Raw genomic sequence first — 11,992 nt, forward strand, 5'->3', positions numbered from 1 at the left:
CCTCTCAGGCAACACTGAGTGACTGACTGAGCCTCACCGTCTTATATAAAGTTCAGACGGAACTTTGCACGTGTCATAGTGGAGCCCTCAGGATTCCAGAGCCAGCTTTCTGACATCATAATGGGGCCTCAGAGATAAAAGCCTGGGCCCAGGCAGTGTTGGTCAGTGCTGCTCAGCAGGCAGCACTGGACTGGACTGGATTACAGCTGATACAAGGTGTGAAGGAACAAGGGGTGGCTGTGGGCATGCACTTGCTGCCGCTGCCAGTGTTTATCTGCATGGCAGCAGGGCATTTGGGCGTTGCCAGGAAGGCGTTTTTATGTAGATTCCTCCTCTTTCAGCACTGCATTGTGGTGCAAGCAAAAGAAGCAAATCCTGTCTGGCTTCCTCTCCGGCCTTTATTCACCTCCCGTGTAGCTGTGAGTGTGTGAGCCTGCAGGGCCCCATGGAATTGCCTAGAAGTAGGCTGAATCGCTGCAAGGGCTGAACAGCAGTATCGGGCAGGCTCGGGCAATGCGCGGCCCGTTCGGGTTATCGCTTCTCGGCCTTTTGGCTAAGATCAAGTGTAGTATCTGTTCTTATCAGTTTAATATCTGATACGTCCCCTATCTGGGGACCATATATTAAATGGATTTTTAGAACAGGGAGATGGAAATAGAGCTTGCTCTGTCCACTCCACGCATTGACCTGGTATTGCAGTATTTCCAGGACCGGTGCACCCTTTCCTTATGTGTTGACTAAAAGCAGATTCCAAAAGTGTTTTTTGTCTTTGCTATTGTTTCTGTCTTTCTGAAGGGATCTCCCCTTTTAATCCCATTATTTCAACACCTGTTGGACAATGCATGAGTGATAATGAGCTCATTGATTAAATGCAATTAATGAATAGATTGCCACCTCTTGTTGTGTGTCGTCTGTGTTTCTGTGTTTCCGGCATTTCACATTGGAACACCTCATTCACCTTCCTTGTCTTCTCTCCGCCCTCCCTTTTAGGTAAGTTAAAGAGCTGCACCTGAGCCAGCCACTGATTGATTGCTTGATTGATTGATTGATTGATTGATTGATTGATTGATTGATGCAGCACAACAGTCAAATAGTGGAGTGGAGTAGGGGAACAGCAAACAGCCAATAAAGCAGCCCGCCCGCTCGCCTGCCCGCCACAATGGACCTACCTGTGTACACTAGATGGATGTGATGGAATGTACTGTCGTCCCTACATTTCAAGAAGAAGTAAGAATTGCAGTTGCAACAAAGCCTTGCTTGCCTACAAAGAGAGCAGCAATTTGGATTTGTTACTATGTTACCTAGAAGAATAACAAACTGTGCAAGGATGGAGGTTGTAGGAGCAAGGAGAAGTTGTCTGTAAAGTTGGTGGATGCCTATTTTCCATTTTGCAGTCCCTTGTCTCCCTCTTGTGGCCTCCTGGAGGCAACTAGCTGTGCAAAAAAAAGACAGCCTGGCGGCCGGCTGTTGCAGTGTTGCCCTCTCAGGCAACACTGAGTGACTGACTGAGCCTCACCGTCTTATATAAAGTTCAGACGGAACTTTGCACGTGTCATAGTGGAGCCCTCAGGATTCCAGAGCCAGCTTTCTGACATCATAATGGGGCCTCAGAGATAAAAGCCTGGGCCCAGGCAGTGTTGGTCAGTGCTGCTCAGCAGGCAGCACTGGACTGGACTGGATTACAGCTGATACAAGGTGTGAAGGAACAAGGGGTGGCTGTGGGCATGCACTTGCTGCCGCTGCCAGTGTTTATCTGCATGGCAGCAGGGCATTTGGGCGTTGCCAGGAAGGTGTTTTTATGTAGATTCCTCCTCTTTCAGCACTGCATTGTGGTGCAAGCAAAAGAAGCAAATCCTGTCTGGCTTCCTCTCCGGCCTTTATTCACCTCCCGTGTAGCTGTGAGTGTGTGAGCCTGCAGGGCCCCATGGAATTGCCTAGAAGTAGGCTGAATCGCTGCAAGGGCTGAACAGCAGTATCGGGCAGGCTCGGGCAACGCGCGGCCCGTTCGGGTTATCGCTTCTCGGCCTTTTGGCTAAGATCAAGTGTAGTATCTGTTCTTATCAGTTTAATATCTGATACGTCCCCTATCTGGGGACCATATATTAAATGGATTTTTAGAACAGGGAGATGGAAATAGAGCTTGCTCTGTCCACTCCACGCATTGACCTGGTATTGCAGTATTTCCAGGACCGGTGCACCCTTTCCTTATGTGTTGACTAAAAGCAGATTCCAAAAGTGTTTTTTGTCTTTGCTATTGTTTCTGTCTTTCTGAAGGGATCTCCCCTTTTAATCCCATTATTTCAACACCTGTTGGACAATGCATGAGTGATAATGAGCTCATTGATTAAATGCAATTAATGAATAGATTGCCACCTCTTGTTGTGTGTCGTCTGTGTTTCTGTGTTTCCGGCATTTCACATTGGAACACCTCATTCACCTTCCTTGTCTTCTCTCCGCCCTCCCTTTTAGGTAAGTTAAAGAGCTGCACCTGAGCCAGCCACTGATTGATTGATTGATTGATTGATTGATTGATTGATTGATGCAGCACAACAGTCAAATAGTGGAGTGGAGTAGGGGAACAGCAAACAGCCAATAAAGCAGCCCGCCCGCTCGCCTGCCCGCCACAATGGACCTACCTGTGTACACTAGATGGATGTGATGGAATGTACTGTCGTCCCTACATTTCAAGAAGAAGTAAGAATTGCAGTTGCAACAAAGCCTTGCTTGCCTACAAAGAGAGCAGCAATTTGGATTTGTTACTATGTTACCTAGAAGAATAACAAACTGTGCAAGGATGGAGGTTGTAGGAGCAAGGAGAAGTTGTCTGTAAAGTTGGTGGATGCCTATTTTCCATTTTGCAGTCCCTTGTCTCCCTCTTGTGGCCTCCTGGAGGCAACTAGCTGTGCAAAAAAAAGACAGCCTGGCGGCCGGCTGTTGCAGTGTTGCCCTCTCAGGCAACACTGAGTGACTGACTGAGCCTCACCGTCTTATATAAAGTTCAGACGGAACTTTGCACGTGTCATAGTGGAGCCCTCAGGATTCCAGAGCCAGCTTTCTGACATCATAATGGGGCCTCAGAGATAAAAGCCTGGGCCCAGGCAGTGTTGGTCAGTGCTGCTCAGCAGGCAGCACTGGACTGGACTGGATTACAGCTGATACAAGGTGTGAAGGAACAAGGGGTGGCTGTGGGCATGCACTTGCTGCCGCTGCCAGTGTTTATCTGCATGGCAGCAGGGCATTTGGGCGTTGCCAGGAAGGTGTTTTTATGTAGATTCCTCCTCTTTCAGCACTGCATTGTGGTGCAAGCAAAAGAAGCAAATCCTGTCTGGCTTCCTCTCCGGCCTTTATTCACCTCCCGTGTAGCTGTGAGTGTGTGAGCCTGCAGGGCCCCATGGAATTGCCTAGAAGTAGGCTGAATCGCTGCAAGGGCTGAACAGCAGTATCGGGCAGGCTCGGGCAACGCGCGGCCCGTTCGGGTTATCGCTTCTCGGCCTTTTGGCTAAGATCAAGTGTAGTATCTGTTCTTATCAGTTTAATATCTGATACGTCCCCTATCTGGGGACCATATATTAAATGGATTTTTAGAACAGGGAGATGGAAATAGAGCTTGCTCTGTCCACTCCACGCATTGACCTGGTATTGCAGTATTTCCAGGACCGGTGCACCCTTTCCTTATGTGTTGACTAAAAGCAGATTCCAAAAGTGTTTTTTGTCTTTGCTATTGTTTCTGTCTTTCTGAAGGGATCTCCCCTTTTAATCCCATTATTTCAACACCTGTTGGACAATGCATGAGTGATAATGAGCTCATTGATTAAATGCAATTAATGAATAGATTGCCACCTCTTGTTGTGTGTCGTCTGTGTTTCTGTGTTTCCGGCATTTCACATTGGAACACCTCATTCACCTTCCTTGTCTTCTCTCCGCCCTCCCTTTTAGGTAAGTTAAAGAGCTGCACCTGAGCCAGCCACTGATTGATTGATTGATTGATTGATTGATTGATTGATTGATTGATTGATTGATGCAGCACAACAGTCAAATAGTGGAGTGGAGTAGGGGAACAGCAAACAGCCAATAAAGCAGCCCGCCCGCTCGCCTGCCCGCCACAATGGACCTACCTGTGTACACTAGATGGATGTGATGGAATGTACTGTCGTCCCTGCATTTCAAGAAGAAGTAAGAATTGCAGTTGCAACAAAGCCTTGCTTGCCTACAAAGAGAGCAGCAATTTGGATTTGTTACTATGTTACCTAGAAGAATAACAAACTGTGCAAGGATGGAGGTTGTAGGAGCAAGGAGAAGTTGTCTGTAAAGTTGGTGGATGCCTATTTTCCATTTTGCAGTCCCTTGTCTCCCTCTTGTGGCCTCCTGGAGGCAACTAGCTGTGCAAAAAAAAGACAGCCTGGCGGCCGGCTGTTGCAGTGTTGCCCTCTCAGGCAACACTGAGTGACTGACTGAGCCTCACCGTCTTATATAAAGTTCAGACGGAACTTTGCACGTGTCATAGTGGAGCCCTCAGGATTCCAGAGCCAGCTTTCTGACATCATAATGGGGCCTCAGAGATAAAAGCCTGGGCCCAGGCAGTGTTGGTCAGTGCTGCTCAGCAGGCAGCACTGGACTGGACTGGATTACAGCTGATACAAGGTGTGAAGGAACAAGGGGTGGCTGTGGGCATGCACTTGCTGCCGCTGCCAGTGTTTATCTGCATGGCAGCAGGGCATTTGGGCGTTGCCAGGAAGGCGTTTTTATGTAGATTCCTCCTCTTTCAGCACTGCATTGTGGTGCAAGCAAAAGAAGCAAATCCTGTCTGGCTTCCTCTCCGGCCTTTATTCACCTCCCGTGTAGCTGTGAGTGTGTGAGCCTGCAGGGCCCCATGGAATTGCCTAGAAGTAGGCTGAATCGCTGCAAGGGCTGAACAGCAGTATCGGGCAGGCTCGGGCAACGCGCGGCCCGTTCGGGTTATCGCTTCTCGGCCTTTTGGCTAAGATCAAGTGTAGTATCTGTTCTTATCAGTTTAATATCTGATACGTCCCCTATCTGGGGACCATATATTAAATGGATTTTTAGAACAGGGAGATGGAAATAGAGCTTGCTCTGTCCACTCCACGCATTGACCTGGTATTGCAGTATTTCCAGGACTGGTGCACCCTTTCCTTATGTGTTGACTAAAAGCAGATTCCAAAAGTGTTTTTTGTCTTTGCTATTGTTTCTGTCTTTCTGAAGGGATCTCCCCTTTTAATCCCATTATTTCAACACCTGTTGGACAATGCATGAGTGATAATGAGCTCATTGATTAAATGCAATTAATGAATAGATTGCCACCTCTTGTTGTGTGTCGTCTGTGTTTCTGTGTTTCCGGCATTTCACATTGGAACACCTCATTCACCTTCCTTGTCTTCTCTCCGCCCTCCCTTTTAGGTAAGTTAAAGAGCTGCACCTGAGCCAGCCACTGATTGATTGATTGATTGATTGATTGATTGATTGATTGATTGATTGATTGATTGATTGATGCAGAACAACAGTCAAATAGTGGAGTGGAGTAGGGGAACAGCAAACAGCCAATAAAGCAGCCCGCCCGCTCGCCTGCCCGCCACAATGGACCTACCTGTGTACACTAGATGGATGTGATGGAATGTACTGTCGTCCCTACATTTCAAGAAGAAGTAAGAATTGCAGTTGCAACAAAGCCTTGCTTGCCTACAAAGAGAGCAGCAATTTGGATTTGTTACTATGTTACCTAGAAGAATAACAAACTGTGCAAGGATGGAGGTTGTAGGAGCAAGGAGAAGTTGTCTGTAAAGTTGGTGGATGCCTATTTTCCATTTTGCAGTCCCTTGTCTGCCTCTTGTGGCCTCCTGGAGGCAACTAGCTGTGCAAAAAAAAGACAGCCTGGCGGCCGGCTGTTGCAGTGTTGCCCTCTTAGGCAACACTGAGTGACTGACTGAGCCTCACCGTCTTATATAAAGTTCAGACGGAACTTTGCACGTGTCATAGTGGAGCCCTCAGGATTCCAGAGCCAGCTTTCTGACATCATAATGGGGCCTCAGAGATAAAAGCCTGGGCCCAGGCAGTGTTGGTCAGTGCTGCTCAGCAGGCAGCACTGGACTGGACTGGATTACAGCTGATACAAGGTGTGAAGGAACAAGGGGTGGCTGTGGGCATGCACTTGCTGCCGCTGCCAGTGTTTATCTGCATGGCAGCAGGGCATTTGGGCGTTGCCAGGAAGGCGTTTTTATGTAGATTCCTCCTCTTTCAGCACTGCATTGTGGTGCAAGCAAAAGAAGCAAATCCTGTCTGGCTTCCTCTCCGGCCTTTATTCACCTCCCGTGTAGCTGTGAGTGTGTGAGCCTGCAGGGCCCCATGGAATTGCCTAGAAGTAGGCTGAATCGCTGCAAGGGCTGAACAGCAGTATCGGGCAGGCTCGGGCAACGCGCGGCCCGTTCGGGTTATCGCTTCTCGGCCTTTTGGCTAAGATCAAGTGTAGTATCTGTTCTTATCAGTTTAATATCTGATACGTCCCCTATCTGGGGACCATATATTAAATGGATTTTTAGAACAGGGAGATGGAAATAGAGCTTGCTCTGTCCACTCCACGCATTGACCTGGTATTGCAGTATTTCCAGGACCGGTGCACCCTTTCCTTATGTGTTGACTAAAAGCAGATTCCAAAAGTGTTTTTTGTCTTTGCTATTGTTTCTGTCTTTCTGAAGGGATCTCCCCTTTTAATCCCATTATTTCAACACCTGTTGGACAATGCATGAGTGATAATGAGCTCATTGATTAAATGCAATTAATGAATAGATTGCCACCTCTTGTTGTGTGTCGTCTGTGTTTCTGTGTTTCCGGCATTTCACATTGGAACACCTCATTCACCTTCCTTGTCTTCTCTCCGCCCTCCCTTTTAGGTAAGTTAAAGAGCTGCACCTGAGCCAGCCACTGATTGATTGATTGATTGATTGATTGATTGATTGATTGATTGATGCAGCACAACAGTCAAATAGTGGAGTGGAGTAGGGGAACAGCAAACAGCCAATAAAGCAGCCCGCCCGCTCGCCTGCCCGCCACAATGGACCTACCTGTGTACACTAGATGGATGTGATGGAATGTACTGTCGTCCCTGCATTTCAAGAAGAAGTAAGAATTGCAGTTGCAACAAAGCCTTGCTTGCCTACAAAGAGAGCAGCAATTTGGATTTGTTACTATGTTACCTAGAAGAATAACAAACTGTGCAAGGATGGAGGTTGTAGGAGCAAGGAGAAGTTGTCTGTAAAGTTGGTGGATGCCTATTTTCCATTTTGCAGTCCCTTGTCTCCCTCTTGTGGCCTCCTGGAGGCAACTAGCTGTGCAAAAAAAAGACAGCCTGGCGGCCGGCTGTTGCAGTGTTGCCCTCTCAGGCAACACTGAGTGACTGACTGAGCCTCACCGTCTTATATAAAGTTCAGACGGAACTTTGCACGTGTCATAGTGGAGCCCTCAGGATTCCAGAGCCAGCTTTCTGACATCATAATGGGGCCTCAGAGATAAAAGCCTGGGCCCAGGCAGTGTTGGTCAGTGCTGCTCAGCAGGCAGCACTGGACTGGACTGGATTACAGCTGATACAAGGTGTGAAGGAACAAGGGGTGGCTGTGGGCATGCACTTGCTGCCGCTGCCAGTGTTTATCTGCATGGCAGCAGGGCATTTGGGCGTTGCCAGGAAGGCGTTTTTATGTAGATTCCTCCTCTTTCAGCACTGCATTGTGGTGCAAGCAAAAGAAGCAAATCCTGTCTGGCTTCCTCTCCGGCCTTTATTCACCTCCCGTGTAGCTGTGAGTGTGTGAGCCTGCAGGGCCCCATGGAATTGCCTAGAAGTAGGCTGAATCGCTGCAAGGGCTGAACAGCAGTATCGGGCAGGCTCGGGCAACGCGCGGCCCGTTCGGGTTATCGCTTCTCGGCCTTTTGGCTAAGATCAAGTGTAGTATCTGTTCTTATCAGTTTAATATCTGATACGTCCCCTATCTGGGGACCATATATTAAATGGATTTTTAGAACAGGGAGATGGAAATAGAGCTTGCTCTGTCCACTCCACGCATTGACCTGGTATTGCAGTATTTCCAGGACCGGAGCACCCTTTCCTTATGTGTTGACTAAAAGCAGATTCCAAAAGTGTTTTTTGTCTTTGCTATTGTTTCTGTCTTTCTGAAGGGATCTCCCCTTTTAATCCCATTATTTCAACACCTGTTGGACAATGCATGAGTGATAATGAGCTCATTGATTAAATGCAATTAATGAATAGATTGCCACCTCTTGTTGTGTGTCGTCTGTGTTTCTGTGTTTCCGGCATTTCACATTGGAACACCTCATTCACCTTCCTTGTCTTCTCTCCGCCCTCCCTTTTAGGTAAGTTAAAGAGCTGCACCTGAGCCAGCCACTGATTGATTGATTGATTGATTGATTGATTGATTGATTGATGCAGCACAACAGTCAAATAGTGGAGTGGAGTAGGGGAACAGCAAACAGCCAATAAAGCAGCCCGCCCGCTCGCCTGCCCGCCACAATGGACCTACCTGTGTACACTAGATGGATGTGATGGAATGTACTGTCGTCCCTACATTTCAAGAAGAAGTAAGAATTGCAGTTGCAACAAAGCCTTGCTTGCCTACAAAGAGAGCAGCAATTTGGATTTGTTACTATGTTACCTAGAAGAATAACAAACTGTGCAAGGATGGAGGTTGTAGGAGCAAGGAGAAGTTGTCTGTAAAGTTGGTGGATGCCTATTTTCCATTTTGCAGTCCCTTGTCTCCCTCTTGTGGCCTCCTGGAGGCAACTAGCTGTGCAAAAAAAAGACAGCCTGGCGGCCGGCTGTTGCAGTGTTGCCCTCTCAGGCAACACTGAGTGACTGACTGAGCCTCACCGTCTTATATAAAGTTCAGACGGAACTTTGCACGTGTCATAGTGGAGCCCTCAGGATTCCAGAGCCAGCTTTCTGACATCATAATGGGGCCTCAGAGATAAAAGCCTGGGCCCAGGCAGTGTTGGTCAGTGCTGCTCAGCAGGCAGCACTGGACTGGACTGGATTACAGCTGATACAAGGTGTGAAGGAACAAGGGGTGGCTGTGGGCATGCACTTGCTGCCGCTGCCAGTGTTTATCTGCATGGCAGCAGGGCATTTGGGCGTTGCCAGGAAGGCGTTTTTATGTAGATTCCTCCTCTTTCAGCACTGCATTGTGGTGCAAGCAAAAGAAGCAAATCCTGTCTGGCTTCCTCTCCGGCCTTTATTCACCTCCCGTGTAGCTGTGAGTGTGTGAGCCTGCAGGGCCCCATGGAATTGCCTAGAAGTAGGCTGAATCGCTGCAAGGGCTGAACAGCAGTATCGGGCAGGCTCGGGCAACGCGCGGCCCGTTCGGGTTATCGCTTCTCGGCCTTTTGGCTAAGATCAAGTGTAGTATCTGTTCTTATCAGTTTAATATCTGATACGTCCCCTATCTGGGGACCATATATTAAATGGATTTTTAGAACAGGGAGATGGAAATAGAGCTTGCTCTGTCCACTCCACGCATTGACCTGGTATTGCAGTATTTCCAGGACCGGTGCACCCTTTCCTTATGTGTTGACTAAAAGCAGATTCCAAAAGTGTTTTTTGTCTTTGCTATTGTTTCTGTCTTTCTGAAGGGATCTCCCCTTTTAATCCCATTATTTCAACACCTGTTGGACAATGCATGAGTGATAATGAGCTCATTGATTAAATGCAATTAATGAATAGATTGCCACCTCTTGTTGTGTGTCGTCTGTGTTTCTGTGTTTCCGGCATTTCACATTGGAACACCTCATTCACCTTCCTTGTCTTCTCTCCGCCCTCCCTTTTAGGTAAGTTAAAGAGCTGCACCTGAGCCAGCCACTGATTGATTGATTGATTGATTGATTGATTGATTGATTGATTGATTGATTGATTGATTGATGCAGCACAACAGTCAAATAGTGGAGTGGAGTAGGGGAACAGCAAACAGCCAATAAAGCAGCCCGCCCGCTCGCCTGCCCGCCACAATGGACCTACCTGTGTACACTAGATGGATGTGATGGAATGTACTGTCGTCCCTGCATTTCAAGAAGAAGTAAGAATTGCAGTTGCAACAAAGCCTTGCTTGCCTACAAAGAGAGCAGCAATTTGGATTTGTTACTATGTTACCTAGAAGAATAACAAACTGTGCAAGGATGGAGGTTGTAGGAGCAAGGAGAAGTTGTCTGTAAAGTTGGTGGATGCCTATTTTCCATTTTGCAGTCCCTTGTCTCCCTCTTGTGGCCTCCTGGAGGCAACTAGCTGTGCAAAAAAAAGACAGCCTGGCGGCCGGCTGTTGCAGTGTTGCCCTCTCAGGCAACACTGAGTGACTGACTGAGCCTCACCGTCTTATATAAAGTTCAGACGGAACTTTGCACGTGTCATAGTGGAGCCCTCAGGATTCCAGAGCCAGCTTTCTGACATCATAATGGGGCCTCAGAGATAAAAGCCTGGGCCCAGGCAGTGTTGGTCAGTGCTGCTCAGCAGGCAGCACTGGACTGGACTGGATTACAGCTGATACAAGGTGTGAAGGAACAAGGGGTGGCTGTGGGCATGCACTTGCTGCCGCTGCCAGTGTTTATCTGCATGGCAGCAGGGCATTTGGGCGTTGCCAGGAAGGCGTTTTTATGTAGATTCCTCCTCTTTCAGCACTGCATTGTGGTGCAAGCAAAAAAAGCAAATCCTGTCTGGCTTCCTCTCCGGCCTTTATTCACCTCCCGTGTAGCTGTGAGTGTGTGAGCCTGCAGGGCCCCATGGAATTGCCTAGAAGTAGGCTGAATCGCTGCAAGGGCTGAACAGCAGTATCGGGCAGGCTCGGGCAACGCGCGGCCCGTTCGGGTTATCGCTTCTCGGCCTTTTGGCTAAGATCAAGTGTAGTATCTGTTCTTATCAGTTTAATATCTGATACGTCCCCTATCTGGGGACCATATATTAAATGGATTTTTAGAACAGGGAGATGGAAATAGAGCTTGCTCTGTCCACTCCACGCATTGACCTGGTATTGCAGTATTTCCAGGACCGGTGCACCCTTTCCTTATGTGTTGACTAAAAGCAGATTCCAAAAGTGTTTTTTGTCTTTGCTATTGTTTCTGTCTTTCTGAAGGGATCTCCCCTTTTAATCCCATTATTTCAACACCTGTTGGACAATGCATGAGTGATAATGAGCTCATTGATTAAATGCAATTAATGAATAGATTGCCACCTCTTGTTGTGTGTCGTCTGTGTTTCTGTGTTTCCGGCATTTCACATTGGAACACCTCATTCACCTTCCTTGTCTTCTCTCCGCCCTCCCTTTTAGGTAAGTTAAAGAGCTGCACCTGAGCCAGCCACTGATTGATTGATTGATTGATTGATTGATTGATTGATTGATTGATTGATTGATGCAGCACAACAGTCAAATAGTGGAGTGGAGTAGGGGAACAGCAAACAGCCAATAAAGCAGCCCGCCCGCTCGCCTGCCCGCCACAATGGACCTACCTGTGTACACTAGATGGATGTGATGGAATGTACTGTCGTCCCTACATTTCAAGAAGAAGTAAGAATTGCAGTTGCAACAAAGCCTTGCTTGCCTACAAAGAGAGCAGCAATTTGGATTTGTTACTATGTTACCTAGAAGAATAACAAACTGTGCAAGGATGGAGGTTGTAGGAGCAAGGAGAAGTTGTCTGTAAAGTTGGTGGATGCCTATTTTCCATTTTGCAGTCCCTTGTCTCCCTCTTGTGGCCTCCTGGAGGCAACTAGCTGTGCAAAAAAAAGACAGCCTGGCGGCCGGCTGTTGCAGTGTTGCCCTCTCAGGCAACACTGAGTGACTGACTGAGCCTCACCGTCTTATATAAAGTTCAGACGGAACTTTGCACGTGTCATAGTGGAGCCCTCAGGATTCCAGAGCCAGCTTTCTGACATCATAATGGGGCCTCAGAGATAAAAGCCTGGGCCCAGGCAGTGTTGGTCAGTGCTGCTCAG

General features: G+C 47.9%; 8 non-coding genes across 8 annotated transcripts; all 8 read left to right on the forward strand.

Annotated features, from left to right (window-relative positions):
- Positions 1-533: 533 nt before the first annotated feature.
- LOC142688557 (U2 spliceosomal RNA) lies at positions 534-724 on the forward strand. The gene has a single exon (XR_012857630.1). It is a non-coding gene; the product is annotated as a U2 spliceosomal RNA (small nuclear RNA).
- A 1,288-nt stretch (positions 725-2,012) lies between these two features.
- On the forward strand, positions 2,013-2,203 carry LOC142688558 (U2 spliceosomal RNA). The gene has a single exon (XR_012857631.1). It is a non-coding gene; the product is annotated as a U2 spliceosomal RNA (small nuclear RNA).
- Positions 2,204-3,479: 1,276 nt separating this feature from the next.
- On the forward strand, positions 3,480-3,670 carry LOC142688560 (U2 spliceosomal RNA). Its single transcript, XR_012857632.1, has one exon. It is a non-coding gene; the product is annotated as a U2 spliceosomal RNA (small nuclear RNA).
- Positions 3,671-4,958: 1,288 nt separating this feature from the next.
- Positions 4,959-5,149, forward strand: LOC142688772 (U2 spliceosomal RNA). The gene has a single exon (XR_012857825.1). It is a non-coding gene; the product is annotated as a U2 spliceosomal RNA (small nuclear RNA).
- A 1,296-nt stretch (positions 5,150-6,445) lies between these two features.
- LOC142688561 (U2 spliceosomal RNA) lies at positions 6,446-6,636 on the forward strand. Its single transcript, XR_012857633.1, has one exon. It is a non-coding gene; the product is annotated as a U2 spliceosomal RNA (small nuclear RNA).
- Positions 6,637-7,916: 1,280 nt separating this feature from the next.
- Positions 7,917-8,107, forward strand: LOC142688785 (U2 spliceosomal RNA). The gene has a single exon (XR_012857837.1). It is a non-coding gene; the product is annotated as a U2 spliceosomal RNA (small nuclear RNA).
- A 1,276-nt stretch (positions 8,108-9,383) lies between these two features.
- Positions 9,384-9,574, forward strand: LOC142688562 (U2 spliceosomal RNA). The gene has a single exon (XR_012857634.1). It is a non-coding gene; the product is annotated as a U2 spliceosomal RNA (small nuclear RNA).
- A 1,296-nt stretch (positions 9,575-10,870) lies between these two features.
- LOC142688564 (U2 spliceosomal RNA) lies at positions 10,871-11,061 on the forward strand. The gene has a single exon (XR_012857636.1). It is a non-coding gene; the product is annotated as a U2 spliceosomal RNA (small nuclear RNA).
- Positions 11,062-11,992: the final 931 nt, after the last annotated feature.

The sequence above is a fragment of the Rhinoderma darwinii genome, assembly GCF_050947455.1.
Source record: "Rhinoderma darwinii isolate aRhiDar2 chromosome 5 unlocalized genomic scaffold, aRhiDar2.hap1 SUPER_5_unloc_26, whole genome shotgun sequence".
Classification (NCBI taxonomy): Eukaryota; Metazoa; Chordata; class Amphibia; order Anura; family Rhinodermatidae; genus Rhinoderma; species Rhinoderma darwinii.